General features: G+C 45.5%; 1 long non-coding RNA gene across 1 annotated transcript; it reads left to right on the top strand.

The window, feature by feature from the left end:
- Positions 1–492: 492 nt before the first annotated feature.
- Positions 493–13,336, top strand: LOC118498612. Its single transcript, XR_004901100.1, has 3 exons — positions 493–637; positions 751–752; positions 13,324–13,336. It is a non-coding gene; the product is annotated as an uncharacterized LOC118498612 (long non-coding RNA).
- The last annotated feature ends 2,280 nt before the right edge of the window (positions 13,337–15,616 follow it).

Below are 15,616 nucleotides of genomic sequence, written 5' to 3'. Positions count from 1 at the left end.
CTCTGGCACAAAGCTGTTGTGCCATAGTATAAATGCTTTAAGATCATGTAACTCTTCCGATAGTTCATACCGTCTGCAATACTGTTTCAATCTAGCAATGACGCAGTAACTCAAAGAACCATTCACTGGCCATCTCAGCTCATCACCCAAAACATAAGTAGGTCACACCGTGTTACAATCATACACCATTAACTGCTTAGTCAAGGGATTCTTGTATGTCGACTTAGCACAGTAGTTCTCCCAATCCCGTAGGATTCTACCCAATGTGCTCCACTTAGGGACCCGCTCAGAAATACTCTTACAGTTCCAACAAAGCAAGCAAAAGTTCCAACAAAGCAAGCAAAAATTCAAAGCTAGAAGCATACAGACAGCGTGAAGACCGGGTATTTTCCCAGCTATTGCCCACAATTCCAGCTCCATTATTCCAAGAAAAAAAAAAGGCACTCAGAAACCAAGTTTTCAACCAAAACACTTTCACATCTCTGCTCCCTCCCCGTTTTGTTTCCTTTCCACCTTTCCAGGCGTGATAGGTGGCCGATGCCCTCAGGAGGAGTGCAGAGGAATTCTCGAGACTGGGAAAACTCTGAAGTATCACTCTCTTGCACCTGAGGGGGTCAGTCTGCCACGGACAATTATCGTCCCTTCGTGGTCGCCAAAAAACTGTTTCAGAACACAACAAGGGGGGCATGGGATGATACACTATTATTGAAAGAAGGCCCCAGGTCCGTTATGTCTGCCGCCCTAGGAAAGACGTCTCTCAATGCCAGAGATTCGTGAAAAGGAAAGGAAATGTTTATTTAATGCTATACTAACTTAAAGTAGTGACCTAATGTCTTTATCAAAAATCCCAAAGTCCCTTAAAACACCCACAAACAGACACAGTCCTTCCTGCCTTCCCCCTTTGCCCAGTCCAGAGGACCGTATCTCAGGAAAGGAAATAGAAGTCCATGGCTCAGGCAGTCCTCTAGTTCTTCTCAGTTAGTAATCCCTCTTGACTGGGAGACCTCCCTGGATTCCCAGCACCCTCGGCTGAGTCGCCGGGATCTCTGCTAAAACCAGGTGGTGGTTTCCCCTTCTAAAGCTGTGGGGGGGGGGGGCGGGGGTCCCCACTCTGCCAGGCCGCGTGGTTCTCTCCTCCAGGGCTGCCCCATGGTTCCCTCTCTCTGGGATGCGGGAGTCTCCACTCTGCTAAAGACGTGTGGTTCTCTCCTCAGGGCTGGGCATGGTTCTCTTCCTCTCAGGGCTGTAGGAGTCTCCACTCTGTCAAGGCCGCGTGGTTCTCCCCCAATGGCTGCCTCATCTGGGTTTAAATCCCCTGCACCAATCTTCTTCTGCAGCCCCATTTCCGACTCCTCCCACACTCGGCTTCACATGCCAGAACTCGTATCCTTCCAGCTTTACTGGGCTGCCATCATGAGTCTGGGCAGGGGTGGCCCCATGTCCTGGAGCCAATCCTCTCTGAGCTCCCACACAGGCACTGTAACTCAGGGGACCCGCCCCTCCAGTTACATCTGGGTGGGGAAGTTACTTCCATTCCCCTGGCTTAGAGCTGATCACAGCTACTTAACCTATCTATGCAACCAGTCAAAGGTTATAGACATGCCAAACGATCATGCCAGAGCTTAGCTGCAAGGCTGTTGCTATGCTAAACAGCTCTCAATGGCCCTGTTCCATTTGTCCCTTCCCCCAACCCACACCCTGGGCGGGGGGGGGGGATGGAGACATCCCAAAATCTCCTGGACACCTTAAGTTCTGGACCCCATTTCAAATGCCTATTTGGGCCCCCCCTCTTGGCTGCACCCTGTAACATAGCCATCAAAGAGATGAAAATTAAAACCACAGTGAGATACCACTTCACACCAGTGAGAATGGCCATTATGAACACATCAACAAACAACTAGCATTGGGGAGGATGTGGAGAAAAAGGAACCCTAGTGCACACTTCTGCAGCCACTGTGGAAATAGTTCAGAATTACCTCAGAAAACTAAAAATGGAACTGCCTTTTGACCTGGCATTTCCACTGCTAGGATTACATCCTAAGAACCCTGAAACACCAATCCAAAAGAACCCATGCACCCCAATGTTCATAGCAGCACAATTTACAAAGCCAAGTGTTGAAAGCCACGTATGTGCTCATCAGTAAATGAGTGGATCAAAAACCTATGTTACATTTACACAATGGAAATCTACGCTGCAGAAGGAAAGAAGGAGATCCTACCCTTTGGGACAGTGTGGGTGGAACTGGAGAGCATTATGCTAAGTGAAATAATCCTGGCACTGAGGGATAGATACCATATGATCTCACCTTTAAGGGGAACCTAATCAACAAAACCAACAAGCAAGCAAAATACAAGCAGAGACACTGAAGTAAAGAACCATCGGACAGTATCCAGAGGGGAAGAGGGAGGGGATAATGGGGTGAGGGGTGGAAGGGTTTTCAGGAACAACTATAAAGGACACATGGACAAAACCAGGGGGGTTGGTATCAGGGGAGGGTGGCAGGGATGGGGGGGTGGGATGGGGGGGAGTGGTGGCAGGTAAATGCAGACAACCATAATTGAACAACAGTAAAATTATTTAAAGAAAAATATTTTATACATTTATTGATTTTGAAGACAAGTGAAGAAAGAGAGACAGTGAAAGAGAAACATCAGTTTGCTGCTCTACTTATTTAGGCATTCTTTGGTCAATTTTTGTATGTGTCTTATGTCCTGACTGTGGATCAAACCTGCAACCCTGGTGTATAGGGATGATGCTGTAACCAACAGAGCTACCCAGACAGGGCTGGATTGATTAAGTTTCGTGGAACATTTCATCATTTGTTTACCTTAATTCAAACACACACATAATCCCCCCATTTCCCTCATATTGTGATTGCTGTGGTTGAGATAAGTAATGCTGAATTCCAGAACCAACTGGCATTATGCCAATGTTCTCTGCATCCATCCCCTTGTCACTCTTGGGTTGTGTTGGGGTATGTGCAGACAGACTTCTCTTAAATGTGTATGTGGTCAGGTTTATCGATTAGTGCCCGCTTGGCTTCCAGATTTTGTTTTCATGCCTTGGAAAGATGCCCTTCCTGTGTTGGGAATGACAGATTTAGGGCCAGGTGGAGGAAAACAAAGACAAGAGAGGAAACCAAGGGGGAGGAAGAGAGACCTTATACTTTCTGCAGTGAGGACTACATACACTGTACAGGTGATGATTCTTTGAGATGTAGACTTAAAAATCTACTTGGGCGTTTTGGTTTTAGAAGATCTATACAAGAATTCTCTATTTTACTTTATTTTATTTTATTTATTTTACTTTACTTTAAAATCTATATGGCTTCATTAATGTGGCCCAAATAAAATCAATATTTAAAAAAAGGATAAGGAAAAGAAAAACGAAAAAAAGTTCACACTTTGCAGCCTCGTGAATACTCGCCTGTTTAGGTTTTTCAGTGCTCAGGCACAAACATTTTCCTAGGTTCTCCTGGGACCCCGGGAACAGCTGGGGTCTCACTGGGAAGCTTGGTCCTGCCGCTTCAGACTTGAGGGAGCGCTTTCAAATCCCTGATGCCCAGCGAGTCTCCTCTTTTGGCTGCTGCCACCCTAGAGCTGAAGATTTTCCAAGTCCCGCTGCTGCTGCCAGGTCCCCAACGTGCTAGCCCGGAGCTCCGAGGTGGACACCCCGCCGACCCCGCGGGCTGAGAGATGGGATCCCGGGTGAGTGGGGAAGAGCTGGGTCCTCTGGGAAGGCGTCGGGGACCCTTTCCCTTCCCGGGATCCCCTAGCCTCCCGGGGACGTTGGCGCCCGCTGTCGGGCGCCCCCTGCCGGCTGTTTGGACGTCGTTCCTTCCTTCGGGAACCGCGAAGGAGGCGAGGTGGCCTCGGTGCAGGCAGCGGACTTCCAGCCGGCCGCCTGTGCTGGTGGGACGGTGCCGGCGATGCCTGGGCGTGGGCGCTCAGCCTGTTCCCTGGAGACTGGGCCTGCAGGACTCTCGAGGGGCAGGCGGCCCCCGCGTCCAGCTGCCCCGGTCGGTCCGGGAGAGCAGCACTCGCAGGCGCTGCCCCTCCTGCTTCAGTGCAGAGACCCAGTGAGGGAGGAGATCCGCTGGGAGAAGCGAGAGGGTGGTGGCTCCCGCCTGCTCCGGAGGAGGTGCAGACTCACTCGGGGCTTTTGGGGTGGAGGACAGGACGCCGTGCACCGCCCGCCTTTGCCCTTCGGGCCCTTGGGGTCCGGCCGGCTGAGCGCCGCGCCTCTGGGGAATTGTTCAAAGTCCCGCTGCGGTGCTGTGCAGAGACCGCCCCGGGCCCCAGCCCGCCAGTGGCCGCCTGCGGGCCACCGGGCCCTCCCGCCTGTGCGCCTGGGTCCCGGGCACCTAGGGAGACGGTCTTGCCCCGTTTTTCTGAGTCTGGTTCAGAGGGAGGGGGCGGCTCGGCGTGACTGGAGGTTCGCATAAGCTGAGGCCGGTTGGGGCAGGGGGCACGCCTGGGTCCCCGCTGTTGGACTCGATTTTTCTCCACTGTTTTCTGCAAAGCCCTGATGCGAGTTCAGGGAACGCAGGGAGCCACCGGGCAGGTGAGGCAGGCTGGCACCCTTCCTGTCTTGCCTGCCATCTCCTCTTTCCATCTGCGACCCAGTCCACCAGCAGCCCAGGCGCCCAGGCTGGGGTCTCTGGCTTCTGCTACCCAAAGCTGATGACTTCACAAGGGGGTGTCTGGCTGCCTGGGTGACGGTTGCCCAGGCACCCCGGTTGACCAGTTGACCATACAGTCCTATACTTGTTTGCTTTTCTAATATTTAGCACAAGGGCAGGTTCTGCTTTTGCCAGGGGAAGTGGGAAGGGAGGTGGAGGCGGTGTGTGGGGTAAATGTTGCAACAATTGTTGCATTTCTTTCCAACTACACTTGGTATACAACAGCCTGTGACTTTCAGGTTTTCAGTTTCTTCCTGTGTTAGCCTTGGGGAGGTCTGTGTTTTGAATAGTTAATGTTTTCTACATTGACTAATTTGTTGCTACTATTTGTTTGCTGTGCTCCATAATGATTCTTCTGCTCATCCGTAGGGCTGTTTGAGATTTTTTAAAATTTTAAACTTGTTTTTGTGTTCTCTTTTTATTCCCCTGCTGAGTAAGTATTACTAAGAGCTTGTAATTTTTATGCATGTTTATAGAATCCACCTTTACTTTTATAGTGTTCTCCATTCTATTTTTATTTTGTTTATCTAGGCTCTGGTTTTTATTATATTTTCTACTAACTTGTTTGGTTGGTTTTTATTTCTTCTGGGGTAAATTTAAATGTTTGGGGGAAGATTATTTCTGCTTTTAACTAGATCTGTGTTAAGCAGCAAGGTTTTTCTTATAACTGCTTGTCCTTCATACCATATTTTCTTAGGTTATATTTTTCATTTTAATTTGTCTCAGGTGATATAGTGCTTTTTCATCTAGACATTTCAGAGCAGTAAAGTGGAAGGCAGTGTAACTGCTGTAAAGTCACAGCACTTATCTGTGGCTTTTCCAAGTTTTCAACCTGGAACTATGTGCTTCCTCAGGCATCCACATCTTATTAAAAATGTAGGAAGGCGATTCAAAGAGCTTAAGGAGAAAGCTGGAATAGACTATTAGCGGACTGTGAGCAAGGGGCTGTCAGCAGTGTCTGTACAACTGGCTCTGAGGTTCTGAACTTTACAGAGTCTAGCCCCAGGTCCACTGTGTGGCACAGGATTAAGATGGTGAGGGTGATGGTGAGAAGACATCAGGGACAGGCCAGAAGCTGAAGTGAAAAAAATAAAATCTTAGAAAGGGGTTGGACGAAATAAAGGGTATTACCTGGCCCTCCTCACCCACAATGCCATTCTCTCCTCCCCAGCCTCTGAAGTGTAAAAATAGGAGGCCCCTCCTCTGGATTCAAACAGCACTAACCTATTTCTGTGGTCTTGTGATCCATCATCCAGCTCCGTATGTGGGAAATTCCTCCACATGCAAACAATGATATGGAAATGTCCTCTAGGACATATGTGGGGGAGACCTCACATGATGTGTAATTTGACTGTTTGGTTCTCTGACTGAAACTGAAGAGCAATAAGTGTGTCAGGGAGGGCTGCCCTGAATAAACTGCATCAGATACAGAGCTGAATGAATGGACTGCACCCAAAATTATGCCAAGTATCTGAGCAGGCCAGGGCCTTTTCTGCCGGCCCTAGAGATTTCTCATTGGGCCACATTTAAAGAAAACCAGGACCCGATAAAAGGCATCTCAGACTCCTTGGCAGTTTGGTTTGTAGGCCTTTCTCCAAACTTGAATGGCAACAGGCAAGTGAAGATGGGGCCAGAAGGCTATTCATGAGTGAGTGGAAATTCATAAAGCTGAACAAGCACAGCATGTTCAGCAGTAGAGCCTGCAGGACCCTGTCACCATGTAAGCACCTGCTGGGACTGATCCAATAGATCCATCCAAATCTATACAAAATATCTTCTCAAACACCAGTTTTTCAGAGAAGCAAACTGAGGCTCAGAGAGATGAGGGGTAAACCCCAGGACACAATCTAGAAATGGGCAGACTCACCATGTGCCAAGGACTTTGCCAGTGCTCACCTAGTGAAACACTGATCAAGGAGTGCTGGGTGCTGTAGAATGTGAGAAACGTAAAAGAGGTAGGTAGTCATGTAAACAGTGTTTCTGCACATTAGATTTGGAACCATGGACACTACAGGCACTTCTGCATTAGCCCTCAGTGTGCAAGCCTCATCCATGGACTAGCTGATACCATTTTTACAATATGTGATAGAGAACGGGACAGAATACTAGGCACATCACCATGAACCACCAGAAGAATAAACTTCTAGGGCTTGCCCAGGAACACCCAGCCCTTCAGGGGCATGTTTGGAAAAACACCTGTGCACAAGATGAAAATATGCAAGCTATCACTGTATAATGTGAATTTAGTGGTGTTGGAAAATTATTCATTTCATGGCGTTTCTGTTAGCTGAAGAACAACACACCTCCCTGTGTGAGTAGTCTGTATTAAGACCATTTTTCCAGTGAGTCCATGACAAACAACCTGCTTATAGAAATGAGAAAAGAAAGTCTTAGAGATGATAGAATTCAGAAAAGAGAGGCCTGGAGATTTAACATGGCTGCTCAAGGAACCACAGACTAGAACTACATACACCTTAAAGTCTGGATGAACCACATTTTGTTAAGCTCTAAGACTTGATCAGAAATAGAGGGAAAAATCAAGAGAATGTCTTTCCTTCCTAATGTGGAGACAGTGCACAAGAACAACACACCCAATGACAATCCTCTCGAGTTCAAACTAAGGTATATTTGTTTTACTTTAAACTGAGTTTTGCTGTAGTCATTAGGGAGATCCAGATTTCTACAAGTCCCAAATACTTCAAGATTCCAGAATGAGAGATAGCCTGTTCCAAGGAAAAACTCTGTAGGGTGACCGAAGAAGGAAAAAATAACTTTTTTCTACTAAACACCTGACAGGTGACTCAAAGTATCATTGAAACAAGTGCTCGCCCATGACCACTGTGATAGCATGGGAAGACCTGTACACAAGGGTTATTTAAATTTAAAAGAATGATACATTCATGTCAGGCTGGACTGAAGAAAGTAGCCACCATCATAGAGAGCTCATGACAGTGTGACAGCTACAGCATATTCTGTTTGGAATCAGGCTGTAGCTAAACATATGAAATGATCTCACATGCATGTCTTTCTAACAGCATCTCCCTCTGAATGAATGTACTTAGCAAAACATGAACATACCATAAAGACTGAATTGAGTTGAATCATGTGCAGCTCCAGTGGCACTGTAGGATTGCATCACTGTGGCAAGTGGCCTCCCTTATGGGACTTTATGAAAACGAGTGTGGCCCTAGTTGCTGACCTAGAAAGTTTTGGTCATTGAGGTGAGAAGTTGCACAGGAACCATAGGTATCTTACTCATTTCTTGCTCTTTTGCATATAAATCTTCTTAAGTGTAATAATGAGTAAAGCTTGAAGAAAGTCTGGAGGGACATTGGAGGTTTTCTGGATGAGTCTTCTTGCACCTTCAGGGTCCTTTGGAAGTGATAATGGTGCAAAGTGTTCCATAGTGTCTATGGTACCAGCCTTTACATTAGGGGTGCCAAACTCATTTTCACCTGGGGCCACATCAGCCTCCTGGTGGTGTTCAAAGGGCCAAAGATAATTTTAGGACTGTATAAACATATCTACTCCTTAAGGACGGTGATTCAGCTCGGCACTGCCGCTGGGTGGAAACAGGATGTCAGGCCAGTTAAAAGAAGGCCGGGGGCCAGAATCGGCCTGTGGGCCTTGTCTTTGCCACCTGTGGTTTATATCATTCAAATCATTCACCTCCCTGTTCACTTCAGTGTCGCTCAACACCATCGAACACATTCTGGACCAGCTTCTCAGGAGGTGGGCACTGGCCATCCCCTCAGCTCAAGATAAGTCTGTCAACATCCAGTTTGTGTCCTGGGAATATTCCTTCATCTCTGTGAGACTCCATTTCTATCTCTGAAAAGTGGGTGGTAGAAAATGAACCTGGCATACTTTTAGAAGGGTTAAGTGAACCAGCGATTGCAGGTTTTCTCTTGGTTTTTCATCCTGCCGAATGTACGCTCCACTGGCTGTGGTTGTTCAATTTTATGAATTTCCACCTCCCATTCAAATCACTCTGCCTTTTTCCTTACTGCCTTGTGGCCATTCTGCATGTAAAAAAGCACATGGACAGTGACTTTCAAAGAGTTTATTATGCCATTTATGTGGTCCTGACTTGTGTTTTTCGGTTGGCCAGATTTGACAACTGCAGGCAGCAAAAATCCCAAGGCTCACTCAGACATTTGGGGTGATTTTGAATGAACTCTAGTCATTCCACAATGTGTATGATACACAGGCTACATGCAGGCACATTCTGCGACAACTGGCAGTGTACAGTGCAGAGAAAAGCTGTTAACTTCAGTTTTATGAAGAGAGCATGACACTCGGAAATACGTTACTTGCGTGTTGGGAACCGACCTGACTGGATTCAGAAGCTGGAAACATCCCCCCATTGACTAAGGCTGGGTGAGCCACCTTGGAACCATAAGCCACTGAGGAGACAAAGCTTACCTCCCTGGCAGGAGTGCCGCCTCTGCTCCTTTTCCTTCATCCATAACTGGCCCCCAATGCTTGCTCAGTTACCAATCATGTGTAAGATTGCCCAAAGGGGGGAATGACCTAAGCCAGGCCTGATCATGTGGGAGGCCCCCAAGGAAGGACTTGGGGGGCTACAGCAAAAGGGGGAGATGGACCCTCCCCCCTTCCCCCTGATGTAGCCTGAATCCTCATTCTCTCTGCAAGAAGTCTCCTAATTCCTTGGCTGCCTACCTGCCCTGCCTGACTTAAGCCTGAAACAATGACAGAGGGTGGTGCAGCCCTGTGCTGGCAAGGACGGGTTCCCCTGGCAATCAGGCCTAAGAAAGAATATGTAAAATCCTGTGAAACCTGCTTTGTTTAGAATGCTCTCAATTAAATGGTAAGGGTGCAAGCAAGAAGTGAGCTCGTTCCTCAAAGGTTATAGTTGTTTAGCTATCTGACCCTGACTCAATATAGCCCCTTAGAGTTCTTATCTATTGTTTGATCCTTACTGCCTGACAATGATTAATGAGCCTTACCTGTATTCTTGTGCAAATGAACCCAGTAAAAGCCCATTGAAGAAGAGGTTCTTGGCCCTTCTCCTTCCAGAGATGGGCCACCTTTTCTCTCCAAGCAGATCAGGTCTTGGTAGACTTACTCTCAACAGTGGCAGCCGGGGAGGTGGGGGGTGCTCTGCAGGCAGAGCCCCCCAACACTTGTGGTTGGATTTTCATATGTCACTTATGGCATTTTCATATCCTTTGGTGCATCTCGTGGCATATTTCAATGTTTACTACAAGGCAGGATCACAGGACCACATAGAAACTGGAGTAATTTTTTCTGTGCTGAAGAAAACCTCATGCTTCTAGAGAAATTAGCTTGGTTTCCAGAGCCTTTGTTTGTGGGTGAGAAATTTCTGGCAGAATCCTGAATTTGTTCTACTTGTCTTTTAAGTTGTAGCTTCTTCTGCTTTTTCTCATGCCAGGTGCTGGCCCCCCTCTGTTGCCTGCTCCTTTTACCTTCACTCTCATTGTTTTGTGCCACAAAGGGGACATGTGGCCACACCCCAGAATGTCCAGCTCCACAGAGTCACTTGTACGAAACATGGTGAGAAACCCTGGAGAGAAAGCTTATTACTTTTTCCAAGTTTATCTCCACTCTCTTTCCATTTTTTGTTATACTTATGTATGATATGAAGAGCTAAAATGGTACATTGTTTGAAGTTTAAATTTTAGAACTTATAGAGATAATTGGTGTCACTTTAAAATAGGAAACTTATCTTTTTTTTTTCACCATAAATACCAATATTTCAAAAAGGCTTGTCTCAGCAGGTCTTTTGGATATTAAAATCTGGAATGAAATGTTTAAAGAATGGCAACTTTAATTTATAATACTATGTATTAATGAATTAATAAAACTTATGTCCTTAGCTGGTACATTAAAATATATGGACCTGATATTTATAAAGCATTTTACCAGGAATTTACAAGTTCCGTTGCCTAAATAAATACTTCAAAACACCTGGAAAGTGACTTTTAATATAGTAGGTTTTCTCTTGCATTTTCTGACAAGTAGTGACATTGAGCATCTTTTCATATGTCTTTGAAACATTTCTATGTCCTCTTTAGAGAAGTGTCCACTCAGGTCCTTCTCCATTTTTAAATGGATACCTTCTTTTCTGGTATTGAATTTATCATTTCCATATAAGTTTTGGATATTAAATGTTTATAAGGTATATGAGCAAATTTCATTATATCTATCTTTCTACCAGTTTGATATGATCATGGGGCAATGTGCACAGTCACTTCATTGACACTCAGCCACTGGGGAATGGGGGATAAAGCATGAGCGAGGGCAAGGCTGGCTGACCTCCCCTCTCCCCCAGAGACTTTTATCACCTTTCATCAAAGTCTCTGGAGATCTCCTATGTATCTGCCTCTTCCTAACCTTGGCTGGATTCTCTGCCCAGACAGGATGAGAGCAGTGGGCACACACCTGCCATCTGACCTATAACTCGTTCCACAGCTGTATGTTGTGCAGGAAGTGATCCCAGGAACAGGACATGTGAGGTGAGGATCAGAGCACAGGGCTGGGGAAGAGTTTTAAGAATTCCAGAAGAATGTGGCCCTAGGACCTCCTCACAGTTGTTTCCCCCTAAGTGACTGTGACAATGCCCTCTTACACTCTGTCCACTCTTTCATGGTCCATGAGAGGGGAGTGGTGTAGGAGGATGAAGGTGGGAGTTGGTCACCCCTGGTCTAGGAAAACTAGGCCACTGGCCATATGCTTCATTTTTGTTGTTGAGTAGTTTTAAGCAAGTCACTTGCTTCTAAAACTATTTCAATTTTTATATATTTACTGATTTTGAAGAGATAAGTAAAGAGAAATAGAAAATATAGGGTGAGATTAATTTGTTTTTCTACTCATTTAGGCATTCATTGGTCAATTCTTGTATATGCGTTACACCTGGACCTCAGGTCAAACCTGTCATGTTGGGATACAGGGACAATGCTCTTACAAACTGTGCTATCCAGCCAAGCCTCAACGCATTGATTTTTAAGTTTCATGAGACACTTCATTATTTACATTTGCCACATTTCAAACACACATACTCCCCTCACCTTCCTTATGTTGCTGTGTTTAAGGTAAGTAGTGCTGAAGTCCACAACCAAATGACATTGCACCAATCTTCTGCACACTCACCCTCCTCTTGTCTTTGGGCTTTTTTGTATGGCTTATGGGTTTTGGGTGTCAACGTTGGAAAGGTCTCCTTCCTGTTTTGGAAATGAGAGTTTCAGGATGGGGGTAGCTGGGACGGAAACAGACAACAGAAGAATAAAGGCAAGTAATAAATGCGGAGGAAAGAGACCTCACACCTTATGTGGTAGCACCACATGACACATGGACAGTATCTTTCTTTGAGTTGTACATTTAAAATCCTGTATGGGTTCTTTGTTTTCACTTTTGGGAGTTCCATAAGGATTCTTTTTTATTTTAGTATTTCACTTTATGTTGTATTAAAACCTTGAAGACTGCAAAGGGCATCTGGAAGAGTGTTTTGTTCAGAAAGATGAAAACTTGTGGGCAGATGGAACTGGGAAGTTGCTTGAAAGATGGCAGAAGGTCATGGAACAAGAGGGTGAATATGTTGTTGAAATAGTTTTTGGTGAAAATGAAGTTTCTTTTATTTTTCCCTACAAACTAAGCGAACATTTTGGCCAACCCAATACATTTAATTTTTTAAAAATAAAAGATAGGTGGAGGAGGGAGACAGTGGCATGGTAGGAGGGGGCAGAATCTACTTTCCCCTACACACAGGGGAAAAACCTAGCTGATGTATGGAGGAACAGAGCAAACAGCCAACAGTACCGCAGCATATATGAAAATATGAGACCAACAATTGTAGCAGACATTGGAAAACCTGATGGCAAGGAGAGTGCTTCAGGACAATAAGGTGCTAGAACCAGTATGGGTTCCAGGGCGGCCACAGTCCCAGGTCCAGCGCCTGCCAGGTCTGCCACAGGGTTCTTAGGAGAGAGGTGGGTCAACTGCTCCCTCGCCAGACAAACAAGGTTTGAGCAACACCAGGAGAGACCTGGTTGCTTGAAGTCCCAGAGAGGGGTAAGAACTAAGTGGCAAACACACAGGGGCTGTGAGCACCTACAGAGTCTTTGGATGCATGTTGGGGAGAGTTAAGAGTCACACAGTGAGGGGCTCTGAGTCCAATAGTCCCTGGTCTGGCTGGAGAATTGGGCTGTGCAAGAGGCCTGACTGCTGTACCGAGCAGCAGGCTTGAGTAGGAGGAATTTCTCAAAAAGAAAAAGTGAAAAAAGAGATATTGTTTGGGGAATTCTCCTGCAGCCATCGCTCCGGCCTCCTCCCCACCCAGCCTGGCAGTGCTTCTGTAGTGGTGTGGGAATCCCTGCACACCCCCATGGCACTGGGAAGGCTGGGCGCCGGAGCCCTTGGGGCTGGAGGCAGCCTGGCCAAGTGGGCGTGCCAGCACCTTGGGAAGAGTGCACTCTGCAGAAGGCCCTAGCCCACAGTGGTAATCTCCAGGAGAGTGGGCTCTGAGGAAGGCCTGGATCCCACACCCAAGGCCCCACAGAGAGGCGCCAGGCTAGCACTGGGGAGAGTGTGTGGCTGGCCGTGTGGAGAGTGTGCACAAAGCTGAGTGAGTGCAGATTGGGAAGGGAGGAAAGCCCCTCAGCCTGCTGCGGCCAGCAGCAACAGAAAAACCAGTGGCCAGTTTGAAACCAGCAAGGGGTTTTTTAATGTGTGTTTAAGTAATTATTTATTTTTTAATTTTTATTATTTTTTATCTCTGAATTCCTTTTTCATCTCTCTCTCCTTCCTTCTTGTTTTATCCCTTCTTCCTTTCTTTCCAATTTTATCTTGTCTTTCTTCCTTCTACTTTTTTTTTTAATAACCCACAAGTGAGACGAAAAAACTTGGATCTGTGAAAAGACCAGAGTTGGACCCAAAGAGGGGGCATCTCAACAACTGAGACAGTGAGACAAATTTTACTTTGCTATTACAGAGAACCTTCACATTATTGCATATTTGTGTTACTATTTTTTAAATTATTTTTACATCTTTTATTTTAATAGTATTTGTGTGTTCCTCATCTTTCTGTTTAATCTTCTTTGCTTGCTTGGTTACATTGTATCATTTTACAGGTTGCCCCTATTTCTCTTTCATAGTGTATTGCTAATTCACTGCCCTTCACTTCACTTGTGTTCCATTAGCACTCTAGTCAAGGTCCTATACTGCCTATTTTTGTTACCCACATCACATAGATTGTGTCATATGATTCTTGCTCTGATATTATTGTAAGTAATAGCTGTTCCATACAATTATAAATACTACACAATACTCCTCCCAGGTCTTAGCCCACTTCATGGTTTCCTGAAGTCTATTACTGTAGTGGTCCACTCTATTCTCTCACACACTACATCTATTTACTATGCTTTACTCTCACCTTACCTCAGAATCTGACCTCCCACAACGTCACTGGCTTCTAGATCGCACTCACAAACCTTCCCTCCCCAACACGAGTCTTATCTTCTTTCCATCCTGCCTAAAAACTGGCTAGTTGGGTGGAATATCATGGTTAACACTATACATAGCCAAAGGATCTTCTATCTCTTCTCTACCAGTTCCTACTGTAAATATCATAGAATACCCTCTTACTGTCTTAAGCCATTTTGCCTTCCCCCTCCCACTGATCACAGAGAAGAGTAGGCGGAACCTGTGAACACCAGGGTGCCCACTGGAAGAAGAAATTCAACAACAAAGGAACCACCAACAGGTAACATCAGAAGAAGGGGAAGGAGGGAATGGAAGCCACACTAACCTCAATCCAGGACCTATCTGGAAGTACAACTAAATAGTGGAGCAATTACCGAGAACAAACAGCTGAACAAGAGCAAGAGAGAATCCCCAAAACCTTGGGCACGCAGAAGAAGTAGCTTCTACATAAACTGCCCTCATTAGAACAATAAAATACAAGAGATGGTGGACAGACTGACCCTCAGTTAACCAGCTGGGGGGAAGGACCCACCAATGAAAGACCCAGCAACAATTAAAACAAAGACAAACACAGAGCCAACTTAAATGACAGCCCAAGACCAGTGAATTCGGGGCATCAAGGAGACTGCATCACTGAGTCTCACAGGTATTTTACCACAGAAGTTCACACCGTAAACCCAAGGAGCCACAACAGATCAATTGAAGAAGCTGAAGCTAACAAGAGGAGTCTCACAAGCAATGGGAAGACAAAGAAACAATCCCCAAATGAAAGGAAAGGAGAAAGCCTCAGAAAGAATGCTAAATGAAATAAGGTAACTCAACTATCAGATATTGAGTTCAAAGCAATGGCTACAAGGAAGCTCAATGAGCTCACAGAGAATTATGAGAAACTACAGGGAAACTACAGTGAACTCACTCCAAACTATATCAACATAGAAAAGGAAACAGAAACTATCAACAAGGGTCAAGAGGTAATGAAGAATACAATTTCTGAACTGAAGAACATAGTAGAAGGAATCAAAAGGAGGCTCAATGAAGCAAAAAATCAGATCAGTGAGCTCAAGGACAAAGTAGAAAAAAAAAGAACCAGAAAGATCAAGAAAAGGAAAAGAAGCTCAGAAAGAATGCAGAGGAATTAAGAGAAATGCAACACAATATGAAGCAAAATAATATCCATATAATAGGGATAAAGAGAAGGAGAAGAGAAGTGAGGGATAGAAAGCCTATTTGAAAAAGTAATGATGTAAAACGTCCCTAGTTTGATGAGAGAAAAAGTGATACAAATCCAGGAAACAGATAGTCCCAATCAAGAGTAACCCAAAGAGGACCACTTCAAGGCACATCATAATTAAAATGGCAAAATTCCCAGATAAAGTGAAAATCTTAAAGGCTGCAAGGGAGAAACAGGAAGTAACATACAAGGGAGCCCTGATAAGGTTAGCAGCTGACTTCACCATGGAAACCCTCCAAGC

The sequence above is a fragment of the Phyllostomus discolor genome (genome assembly GCF_004126475.2).
Source record: "Phyllostomus discolor isolate MPI-MPIP mPhyDis1 chromosome 15 unlocalized genomic scaffold, mPhyDis1.pri.v3 mPhyDis1_scaffold_1, whole genome shotgun sequence".
Classification (NCBI taxonomy): domain Eukaryota; kingdom Metazoa; phylum Chordata; class Mammalia; order Chiroptera; family Phyllostomidae; genus Phyllostomus; species Phyllostomus discolor.
Note: the sequence above shows the minus strand (reverse complement) of the source record. Positions and strands in the feature narration are given on the sequence as shown.